General features: G+C 44.6%; 1 non-coding gene across 1 annotated transcript; it reads left to right on the top strand.

Moving 5' to 3' along the window:
* The first annotated feature begins 201 nt into the window (after positions 1 to 201).
* LOC113461437 lies at positions 202 to 309 on the top strand. The gene has a single exon (XR_003383705.1). It is a non-coding gene; the product is annotated as a small nucleolar RNA R71 (small nucleolar RNA).
* Positions 310 to 12,155: the final 11,846 nt, after the last annotated feature.

Below are 12,155 nucleotides of genomic sequence, written 5' to 3'. Positions count from 1 at the left end.
GCTGTAAGTCGTGACCTACTAGTACTATCAGTCGCACTAGGTCCTGTGCAAGTATGAGCTTTCTCAGCTAGGTCATTCAGGTACTCTATGGCCTCATCTAGATCTTTCTGCAAGAACTCACCGTTACACATCATCTCTACAAATTGGTGCTCTCTAGGTGTAAGTTCCTTATAAAAGTAACTAACTAAACGCCAACACTCATAGTCGTGATGAGGACACAAGTTCAACAAGTCTTTAAACCTCTCCCACGCCTGATACAAAGTCTCACTATTTTTTTGTGCAAAGGTTGAAATATGTCTCTTCAAACCATTGGTCTTATGGTGGGAGAGGTATTTGTTAAGAAAACCTGTGTCATCTCATCCCAAGATCCTATTGATCGCGGTCTCAATGAATACAACCAACTTTTCGCTTTATTTCAGAGAAAATGGGAAAAAGTTAAGCCTAACTGCATCTATTGTACCGGGTTGATTATGAAAAGTCGTCACTACCTCCTCAAACTCTCTAATGTGCACGTAAAGATTTTCATTCTCTAAACCATGAAAGGTAGGAAATAACTGTATCATTCCTGATTTAAAATCTTGTTGCGGGACATTGGGTGGGAACATAATGAATGACAGTGTGGTTGTGCGTGTAGGATGGAGATAGTCCTGGAGAGTCCTAATGGGCTGATCTTCGTGATTGCTCATGGTGTTAGAATTAGATGGCATATCAGGCAAATTCACAAGAAAAGTGTCAGATTCTAATTCCAGTCTCCTTGCAAATCTACCTAACTCGTCTCTATGCCTACGCATGCAACACAAAATATATGTATATTATTATTTTTATTTTTTTTTGCACAATCATATCAAAACTATGAATGAAATAAACCGAAAACAAAAGGCAAGAGAAAAAAAAAAAGAAGGAACGAGGTTACCGCTTTGACGAATTAATTCAGCAAACCTATTCCTTGAAACGCTTCTTGTACCGTTCTTCCCGGCAACGGCGCCAAAATTTGATTATGCCCAAAGAATAACGCGGCTATTGCAGTATAGATTGGGGTCTCGATTCCACAGGGAGAAGGTAGAAACACAAAGAAACTACAAAACTAAGAAAAAAATATCAAAGTAGTAAAACGTGATGTGAATATTTAAAAGTAAATTAACAATTAGATTGTAGTAGTGAAAAGATGTGACCAGAATTAATGGCAGCAAAGCATCAGAAATCCCTCACTTGAATCAGGTAATTTCATTCATATTTGATCCATTGGATAACTCAATTAGAGATCATAGCACCAGATTCTCTAATCAGAAGGTATAGCATTACAATCAAACTATTTAGTGATAATTCTAGAAAATCATTCTTCTCTTTTAAAACCAAGGATTGTTATCCTATTAGACTCAGATTCGAAGACAAAAATATACCCAATAACAATATTTTAGTAGAGAATCACACTAACTAAATAAACAATCAAATCTGGACATAATTAGCACCTCAACAATTCTATAGAAAAAGACATGGTTGAATCTATGAAAAAAATCAATTCAAGTTATTCTAACACAAGAAAAGATCTATTGATGAGAGATGATAAACAAGAATCGTATCAACATAAGAATCTATTACATGGATCAAATATAACTGAAACTACCATCATCCAAGCAAGTTCATCCCTAGCTTCACCAAAGAATTAGCTCTCTATGAACTTGTGGCTTCTCTTTATGATTCCTTTGTGATGCAGCCTTTTCTCCCTCAGAACGACGAGCTCCCCCAAGTATATATATGGTTTTGGGGTTAAAAACTCTAGGAAACACGACTTAGACACGTTTGCATGCGTCTTTCTGACTTTACCCTCAAGCACCAACGTCAGCATAAAGTTCGGAAGGCTCTCCAGATCGCATCTGATCTCCAAATTTCACGTTCTTATAGTCATTGGAAAGCCCTAGAAGTCTAGTTTCCAACAAAATTTGAATCAGCTCAATTGGACTTCTGTAGCTCCTGAAATCATCAAAATACTATATAAAGGTCCGATCTGTCAACCAAAGTAGTAGTGTTAAAAAGTATATTTTCATGCACTTATCAAGTCTGTAAGAAGGGATATGAAGAAGCTAAATGAGAATGCAAAAGGACTGGCAAACAAGCTACTTGAAAGACTTCACAATAACAGTCAAAGTATAAATCAATTGAGCAAGTCCTCTTAAGAGTCCTCCTCTGAAATCCTTCATAATCTTCGTGATATCTATGATGCAGTTCGGGTGCTCCTGCAGAGTCAGTCGGGATCCTCCTCATCAAGATTCACTGCTCCTTGATCTTGTTTAAAATCTTATGTATAGATTGTTGGCATCTCTAAACCATTTCCTCCTACATTCATTTAACCAAACATATCAAAGTGAATCAACAAGGTTTAGAGATCTAGAATTGATACATACAAGAAGGCAGATATATGTTGGGTTAGGTAAAATTCGGTAGGCCAAAAGCTGTGCCGTAGGAAAAGAGAAGTAGAACTACTCCCACCAAATCGATGACCCAACGGGGTGGTGTCCCAACGCGATCGACCGATACTGGCTCCATACGGATACAACAAAACACTGTATGGAACCCGAACCTCGCAAACTTAGGTTCGGAAAACTTTAAAGATTTCTGGGGAAGGGAAGGTTTCCAGATTTTGACTATGATTGGGCCCTGCAGTGGTAGAACCTGGTGAACCGGGCATACTCCTTCCTAACCTTCTGTGGACCTTGCTTCTCTTATGAAATATGAAATTGCGCTGTGCGGAAGCGTGTGGATCCCTGAAATCCGCTAACCTAGGGCGTCCCCTAAGGCGTCAGGCTGCGTGGGGAAAGAAGGAAGAAGAGATGAAGAATCACAATCACAAACTAGGGTTTTCGTGGAGAAGAAAAGGAAGAGAGAACGTGGGAGAAAGTTTTTTGGCGGCTCTTATTTCTCCAGAAAATAATACAAGTGATAACCCTAAAACTGATTACATCAAGCCTTTATATAGGCTCTCAATTTTAGTCTAATCCCAAGCCAACTCAATCTCCCTCTAGGCCACATTAGAAAGCACTCAACCCAAGTCCATGACTTACATGCTCTCTTCCCTTGAGTCTAAAGCTAGCCCAAGAATGACTTAGACCCTTAGGAACATAAATCATGAAGTCCCTAAGCTAGTCAAAGACCAAAAATTTTCGTCATTGACTAAATGGCACGCCTGGCACGACGTTGGAGTCGACCCCTGCAGATCAGGGGTCGACCCCAATACCGCAGGGGTCGACCCCCTCACAGACAGGGGTCGACCCCTTCCTGAGACGACAGAAAATAGCTCTTTGTCGTTTCCCTGTGACTTCCTGGGATCGACCCTTCCTTCACTCGGGTCGACCCCAGGATTCGATCCCTGACTGTTAGGGGTCGACCCCACCTGAGACCGATAGAGAAGTGCTCTCTGTCGTCTCCCTGTGACTTCTTGGGGTCGACCATTCCTTCACTAGGGTCAACCCCAGCTCTTCATGGGTCGACCCCAGCTTTCCATGAGTCGACCCCAGCCTTGCAGAAACTGAATTTTGAGCTGGTTTTTCTTTGGATGCGCCACACATGAGCCTACAATCTCCACCTTGGCGCTCCAAAGCCTCTGCAAGCTTCTTCTAGTCCATCAATCCCATCAGCGTCACACACCTAAGGAAGCCATCCTTTGGAAGAGTCTTGGTCAGTGCATCTGCCAGGGTCTCCTTTGTATGAACTTTGGCTAGCTCCACTTCACATTCTTCCACCAACTCCCTCATCCTGTGGTACCTGATGTCAATATGTTTGGTCCTCGCATGATAGACCGAGTTCTGAACCAAACATAATGCACTCTGGCTATCACAATGCACCTTGACAGCCTCCTGTGCAAATCCCATTTCCAATGCCAATCCTTTCAACCATAGAGCTTCCTTGGCAGCTTCTGTGATGCCAATATACTTCGCTTCCGTTGTAGACAATGCCGTGATTAGTTGCAAGCTTGATCTCCATGACACTAGATCTCCGTTCAAACAAAACACATAACCTGTGGTAGAACACCGTGTGTCCATGTCTCCTCCGTAATCAGCAACCACAAAACCAATCATCCGGCTCTGGTTCTCCTTGGTCATGTTGGAATTCTTCTTCTTGCTTCCTTCCTGTCCATAGTAAATACCAACTCCAACTGTGCCCACCAAGTATCTAAAAAACACCTTTCAGTGCTCTCCAATGCTTCTTGCCAGGGTTAGCCATAAACCTGCTGACTTGGCTAACTGCATATATAAGATCTGGTCTACAACAGACCATGGCATACATCAAACTCTCAACTCCTGAAGCATATGGAATGCTCTTCATCTCCTCAGCTTCCACCTCAGTCTGTGGTGACATTATCTTCGAAAGACTGACATGACCGGCTATTGGTAATGCCGCCGGTTTCGCTCCATCCATGCCATATCTCCGCAATACCTTTCTGATGTAACCTCCCTGAGATAAATGCAGCACCTTCTTAGTTCTATCCCTGAGAATCTCCATGCCTAGAATCTTCGTGGCTGGACCCAAATCCTTCATCTCAAATTCCCGAGATAAGGTTACCTTTAAGTTTTCCACAATTCCTCTACTCTTGCAAGCAATCAGCATGTCATCTACATACAAGAGTAGATATAATCTAGACTCATCCTCAAGAGTTTTCACATAGACACAGGGGTCATACTCACATATGGTCATGCCAATGCTCTTCACATATGTGTCGAACTGTAAGTACCATTTCCTTGATGATTGCTTCAACCCATAAAGTGATCTCTGTAGCAAACAGACCTTTCCTTCTGATCCTGGCTCACCAAACCCCTTTGGCTGCTCCATATAAATCTTCTCCAAATTCCCATGAAGGAAGGCTGTTTTAACATCCATTTGCTCCAACTCCAAATCCTGGATGGCAACAATGCTCAACAGCATCTGAATAGAAGTATGTCGAACAACTGGGAAGAATACTTCATTATAATCAATGACCTCCTTCTGGGAGTATCCCTTAGCCACTAACCTGGCCTTGTATCTGATGTCTTCTCTATCTGAAAATCCTTCTTTGCATTGGAACACCCACTTGCATCCAATGGGTTTTTTCCACATGGCAACTGCACCAACCGCCAAGTCTGATTTTTCTAGAGAGACTGCACCTCCTCTACTATAGCTTGGACCCACCTATCGCTATCCTGGCGTGCCAATGCCTCCTCATAGGTCTCCGGGTCTCCATTCACAACAACCAATGCATAAGACATGGTTTCGCCAAAACCATACCTCTCCGGCTACCTCACAATCCGCTTAGGCTTGTGCAGTGCGACTCCAATGCTTCTGCTGGGATCTTGTTCCTTCCTTTGCACATCTCATCTCCGAGTTAGCATCTAGCTCCTCTCCACATGTGGAGGCACCTCTGACTGGTGCTCCACCTGAATTTCATGTCTATCTGGTGCACCTGCAAAAAGTAAAACTGAATAAGAAGTTAGCTGTCCAACCCTGTCCGGTTGGTTCTCCCCCCGCTCTTCTTTCACCCTTTGCATCTTTAGGACTGAATTCTCATCAAAGACCACATCCCTACTGATAGTAGTCTTCTTCTCCAAGGGATCCCATAGCCGATAACCCTTGACTCCACGCGGATATCCTATGAACACCATCTTTCGTGACTTGGCATCCAACTTGCTCCGCTCACTAGGATCAATGTGCACAAATGCCGTGCACCCAAATACTCTAAGATGGCCAACCTCCATCTTCTTTCCAGACCATAGCTTCTCTGGAACCCTCCCATTTAGCTTTGTATGAGGAGATCGATTCACCAAGTAGCAGGCTGTGTCTGCTGTGTCCACCCAAAACACCTTGGGAACAGGGGTGGCAAAATATGACCCAACCCGCCAACCCGACCCGTGTTTGACCCGCCATAAACAGGTTTAGATTTGGCCTAAACAGGTTCGAGTCGTAAATAGGTCGACCCATTTAACCTGTTTATTAATTGGGTCGGATATGGGTTTTAAATGTTTGACCCATTTAACCCGTTTAATATATGGGCCAGGCTTTTTTTATTATCGAGAACAAGTGCCTCACAAGTCACAGCCTCAACCCAACGGATCGTTTGAATAACCAAATCAAATACAAAAGACCTAGCCCTAGGTGGAAATAAAACCCTTCTCAGCTTCTCCCCTAGTTCCCCTCGCTCCTCGCGTCGGCCTCCTCCATCCCCAAATCCACTTGCCCTCCACAGCTCCACGACTCCACCATGGACGATGTCTGCGATAAAAGGGAGTTCTCCTTCCCTCAGAGCCCGTACGTGAGGCGTCGAAGACCCAGTTCATCCCGATCACGTCCGAGATGAAGCCGGCAGCCGCAGCGCCCCCAAGGATGATGCTAATCTCGACATCGCTCACCTGCTCGCCCACCTCCGGCTTGCGCCGCACCATCCACTTGACGGCCGGTCGGACCACGAAGAAGCACCCGGCGACAAAGGCGGCGCCCGAGAGCGTCACCCACACCGCCGCCGCCATCGATGCCTCCTCCATCCCCAAATCCACTTGCCCTCCACGGCTCCACCATGGATGATGTCTGCGATGGAAGGGAGTTCTCCTTCCCTCAGAGCCCGTACGCGAGGCATCGAAGACCCAGTTCATCCCGATCACGTCCGAGATGAAGCCGGCGGCCGCCGCACCCCCGAGGATGATGCTGATCTGCTTGCGCCGCACCATCCACTTGACGGCCGGTCGGACCACGAAGAAGCACCCGACGACGAAGGCGGCGCCCAAGAGCGTCACCCACACCGTCGCCGCCATCGATGCCTCCTCCCCGTAGCGCACACCGGAGGCCATGGCGACGCCGAGCAGGGTGAAAAAAAGCTTGTTGTTGATGATGGCGGAGGCCATGGCGACGGGGCCAACCCCGGTGTTGAGGAGCTTCAGCTCGGTGATCATGCGGGCGAGAACGAGGAAGCCGCTGATGGAGACGGTGACGCCGACGAAGATGTGAAAGGGGACTGCCATGCCCACCACCGCGAGGGTCGGCACCTTCTTCCCCACTCTCCAGCGCCCGGATTAAATTTTATTTTTTTTATTAAACGGGTTAAACGGATTGGGTCGGGTTACCCGTTTAATAAACAGGTCGGGCTCAGGTTGTAATTTTCTGACCCGTTTAATAAACAGGTCGGGTTCAGATTTACAATTTTCTGACCCGACCCGTTTATGTCTGATCCGACCCGATTGCCACCCCTACTTGGGAAGCCCTGCCTGCAATCTCATACATCTAGCTTTCTCCATGAGAGTTCTGTTCATCCTTTCGGCCACCCCATTCTGTTAAGGAATCTTCCTCACTGAAAATTGCCTCTTGATCCCACAATCTTCGCAAAATTTCAGAAACTTCTTACCTGTGAATTCGCCACCATTGTCGGACCGCACACACTTCATGCAGCGTTCCTTCTCTTTCTCTACCTCTGCCCTCCAGGATTTGAACTTAGAGAATACCTTTGACTTTTTCCTCAAGAAATACACCCAAACTCTCCTTGAAAAGTCATCAATAAAGGTTAGAAAATATCTTGCCCCATTCCTGGCTGTGACCGGGGTCGGTTCCCAAACATCCATATGCACAGCTCCAAGGGACCACCGCTGCGTGTAATACTAGTAGAAAACTTCACCCTGTGTTGCTTCTCCAACTGGCAAGGCTCACACACCTCTATAACTCCTCCATCCAGATCTGATATCAGTCCATCTTTGCTCAGCATCTTCATACCACGATCTCCCATGTGACCCAAGCGGTAATGCCACAAACGATATGCTTCCTGCTGGTCTTGTGCCACTGCTGCTGTTTCGGATCCCCCACACACCACGGACCCTTCCATTCTGTACAAATTATTCTCCAACCTCCTCCCCTTCATCACAACTATGGCTCCTTTCGATATATTCAAAATACCACTCCTGGAACGGCAACTAAAGCTGTAACCGTTCTTCTCCAAGTAGCCAAGTGACACTAGATTCTTTTTCAGATCCGGGACATGCTTTACATTGGTAAGAGTTCGCACCATCCCATCAAACATCCTCACCTTGATGGTCCTAATGCCGGCCACCTTGCAAGGATGATCATCTCCTAATGTCACACTCCCCTCATCGATTTTGGTGTATGTAGCAAACCAAGACCGATTTGGTGTGTAGTGATGAGAGCAGGCTGAATCCATTGTCCAGATATCCGTGTTGTTCCTGTGATCATCCGAAACTACCAAAAGGTCATCCTCAACCTTGAGATCAGCCACGGCACTGACTGAATCCTTGTCATTCTTCTCTCCCTGAAGCTTCTTCTAAAGCGGACAATTCCGCTTCAAGTGTCCTGCTTCATTGCACTTGTAGCATCTGAACTTTTTCTTGCCTTTCTTGGACTTTGATCGTCCCCTATGCTTGCTCCGTTCCTTCCCTCTCCCAGGCCTCTCTCCGACAGTAAGACCTTCCTGAGGAACTCCATCCTTTGTCAATCTTTCTCTTTGCTCATTGGACCTTAGTACAGAAATTATGTCTTCATAATTCAACGTCTCCTTCCCATACAGCAAAGTAGTAACCAAAGGATCATAAGAACCTGGCAGCGAGCAAAGCAAGAGTAGAGAACTGTCCTCCTCTTCCATCTTCACCCCAAGGGTCTGCAAGTCATTACAAACCTGGTCAAACCTCTGAATATGAAGAACAATATCTCCACCTTCATGCATCCGAAGGCTGTACAATTGCTTCTTCAACATCAACTTGTTGCACATATTCTTCACCATATACATGGTATGCAACTTTGTCCATAATCCCTTGGGTGTCTTCTCCTCTAGGACGCTGTACAAGGCTGAATCCGTTAAGCATCCTCTAATGGCAGCGCAAGCCCTTTTCTCCAAAGAAAACCATTCCTTATCTGTCATACCCTTCGGCCTGTCCTCCAAGGCCGAATCCAAATAGTTCTGCACCAAGAGATCCTCCACCCGGACCTTCCACATAGAGAAGCTTCCCTTTCCATTAAACTTCTCAAACTCCACCTTCATGTTATTGTTCATGGTTGGCCAAACCACAATCACAAATAAACACAAATCTAATTTGAGAAATCACCTTGAAGGGAGATAAGCGGACTGCTTTCCTCTTGATGTCTTTCCTTCGTTTCTTCTTTCCTATGCCAAAACCTCGCTCTGATACCAATTGTTGGCGCTATGCGGAAGCATGTGGATCCCTGATATCCGCTAACCTAGGGCGTCCCCTAGGGCGTCAGGCCGCGTGGGGAAAGAAGGAAGAAGAGATGAAGAATCACAATCACAAACTAGGATTTTCGTGGAGAAGAGGAAGAGAAGAGAACGTGGGAGAAAGTTTTCTGGCGGCTCTTATTTCTCCAAAAAATAATACAAGCGATAACCCTAAAACTGATTACATCAAGCCTTTATATAGGCTCTCAATTTTAGTCTAATCCCAAGCCAACTCAATCTCCCCCTAAGCCACATTAGAAAGCACTCAATCCAAGTCCATGACTTACATGCTCTCTTCCCTTGAGTCTAAACCTAGCCCAAGAATGACTTAGACCCTTAGGAACATAAATCATGAAGTCCCTAAGCCAGTCAAAGACCAAAAATTCCCGTCATCGACTGAATGGCACGCCTGGCACGGCGTTGGGGTCGACCCCTACAGTTCAGGGGTCGACCCCAATACTTCAGGGGTCGACCCCCTCATAGACAGGGGTCGACCCCTTCCTGAGACGACAGAAAACAGCTCTCTGTCGTCTCCCGGTGACTTCCTGGGGTTGACCCTTCCTTCACTAGGGTCGACCCCACCTGAGACCGACAAAGAAGTGCTCTCTGTCGTCTCCCTGTGACTTCTTGGGGTCGACCCTTCTTTCACTGGGGTCAACCCCAGCTCTTCATGGGTCAACCCCAGCTTTCCATGAATTGATCCCAGCCTTGCAGATACTGAATTTTGAACTGGTTTTCCTTTGGATGCGCCACACATGAGCCTACATAGATCTCTAGGATTTTCACTGCTATTGTACTCACTTTTTGTACTCACTCTTACATCACAAATGTAATCAACTTTTTGATGAAATAAAATGATAGCATTTCTCTTTTCCATGCACCTATTGTGAATATCTATTCTACTTATGCTTGAGTCGAATGAAAATTACTCCATCACTGCTTAATAACTAAACTGTTTGCTAATGACAAAAAAGGGGAGAAGAATATTGCAAAGTAAAAGCAAACAAGTAATAACTTGGAAATCAATAAAGGAGAAGAATATAGCAAATAAACACAAAACAATTGAAGAAAAGAAATGTCATACAATTCCCAATGAAAGGGGGAGTTTTAAAGCTTAAAAGCTTAGTTAAGCATACCCTTCATATTCGTAGAATGCATGAGTTTTAAATTGTGAATATTCTATCTGATTTTATTGTGTCTATGAATTCTAAATCAATACTTTGTATGTGCAAATTTACTTGCATATACTTAATGTTTTGTCAGCAACAAAAGGGGGAGATTGCTGATCAATTGTGTTTGATCCCCTATTTGATTTTGATAAGCCCAAAACACATGAGTATATTCCTTATTGTACTAACGTTCTTAAGTGAGTGTTTTAGGAGAAATTACATAAAAGCTTAAGAAGAATTCATTAGAAAAAGGTTCAAAGGAGTTAAGATAAGTTGAACACTTAAGATGGACCTTAGTTGCCAATGAACAGTCCATGAGACGTCTCTCACTGTGGACAAGATGTCTCTGGCACATAGAAATTGAATTGGCACATCTTCGAGTCGACTCTTGACGAAGACAGAGTCGACTCCCACTATAGAACGGAAGACTCTATTAAACGTGCCAGAGCCCAAGACATCTCCAGCTGCGCTCAAGTCGTCTCGAGAAGTAAAGAACCAGAGCGCGAGTCGACCCCAGTATGTTTCGAGTCGACTGAAGTCTGATACGAACCGACTCCCCGCAGAAAGACAGAAAGTCAGGCAAGAGCGCGAGACACCAGGGTGTCACGAGCCGACTCCCACAAAAAGAACAGAAGGCGACTTTTTGAAGAGGCCGATTGCGAGCCGAATCCCCACAGGCGCGAGACGTCTCCTAACTTAGGCGAGCCGACTCCCAGAATGCTCGAGACGACTCCAAATATGCTGGGACGCCAACGGCTATATTGTCAGAAATTCAGAAAGGGGACAACGACGAGTTTTCAGTCTCTAATGGCTAGTTTTGTGAAAATAGGGTATAAGAAGGCACTCTTTATTATTCTTCAACAACCAAGTGAATCATCATTAAAGCGCATTAAAAGAGAAGAATCATTCTTGAGCTTTGAAGTGAGATTTCAAGTCAAAAGAGAAGAAGTGCTTCTAAGAGAAATATCTGATTTCTTCTCAACTTTCAAGGCATCGATCCTCAAGCTTTTCGAGCCATCTAGGGAGGATCAAGAGAGAAAGAAGCCAAGCTCTACAGCTGTCTTCATTCCAGGCTTCTTCTCCCATTTCATATTTATAATTGTTTTATCTACTTAGTTTAAGAAGCTTGTAACTGTTCTAAACGTTCTTTCATTATCTTGTAACTTGATTTGATCAGAGGATTGAATCAAGGGGTTAAGACCTTGTCCAAGCCCGTGAATTGGACTGTGTAACACCAGGGTTGGTTGGGGTTGGTTCTAGTTGGTGATCCAGAGAAAACCAACTGGGTTCGTTGTGATCCTGGCAAAACAACGAGTTGAGTTGTGATCTCGTAAAACAACTAGGCTGTAATCTGAGAATTATAATGAATTCCCAAGTGAAGCTTGGGGAGTGAACGTAGGAGCAAGGATTAACTCCGAACTACTATAAAACTTGCGTGTTTGCATTGTGCCTTATTATTCCCTTCACAGCTTTTTATATTTGCTCAAATTGCTTTAACTTAAAATTAAGTTACCCTTCATCAAGATAATTTTAAGTAGCTTAATTTTTAAAGAACCCAATTCACCCTCCCCCCCTCTAGGGTTGTCTTCTGAACAACAGACAGTGTGATGTTCCTAGGACGTGATATCTAAAGAGGGAATCTATGTGGATCCAAAGAAGGTTAAAGCAATGGTCATTGGAGCAGGCCGAATAGTGTTTATGAAATTCGCAGTTTCTTGGGCCTAGCTGGATATTACAGACGATATGTTGAGAATTTTTCTCTCATTGCTGCACCTTTAACTTGACTAACTCATAAA

The sequence above is a fragment of the Phoenix dactylifera genome, unplaced genomic scaffold (genome assembly GCF_009389715.1).
Source record: "Phoenix dactylifera cultivar Barhee BC4 unplaced genomic scaffold, palm_55x_up_171113_PBpolish2nd_filt_p 000652F, whole genome shotgun sequence".
In the NCBI taxonomy this organism is placed as follows: Eukaryota; Viridiplantae; Streptophyta; class Magnoliopsida; order Arecales; family Arecaceae; genus Phoenix; species Phoenix dactylifera.
The sequence above is the reverse complement of the archived record's forward strand: the minus strand, read 5'-3'. Positions and strand labels throughout refer to the sequence as shown.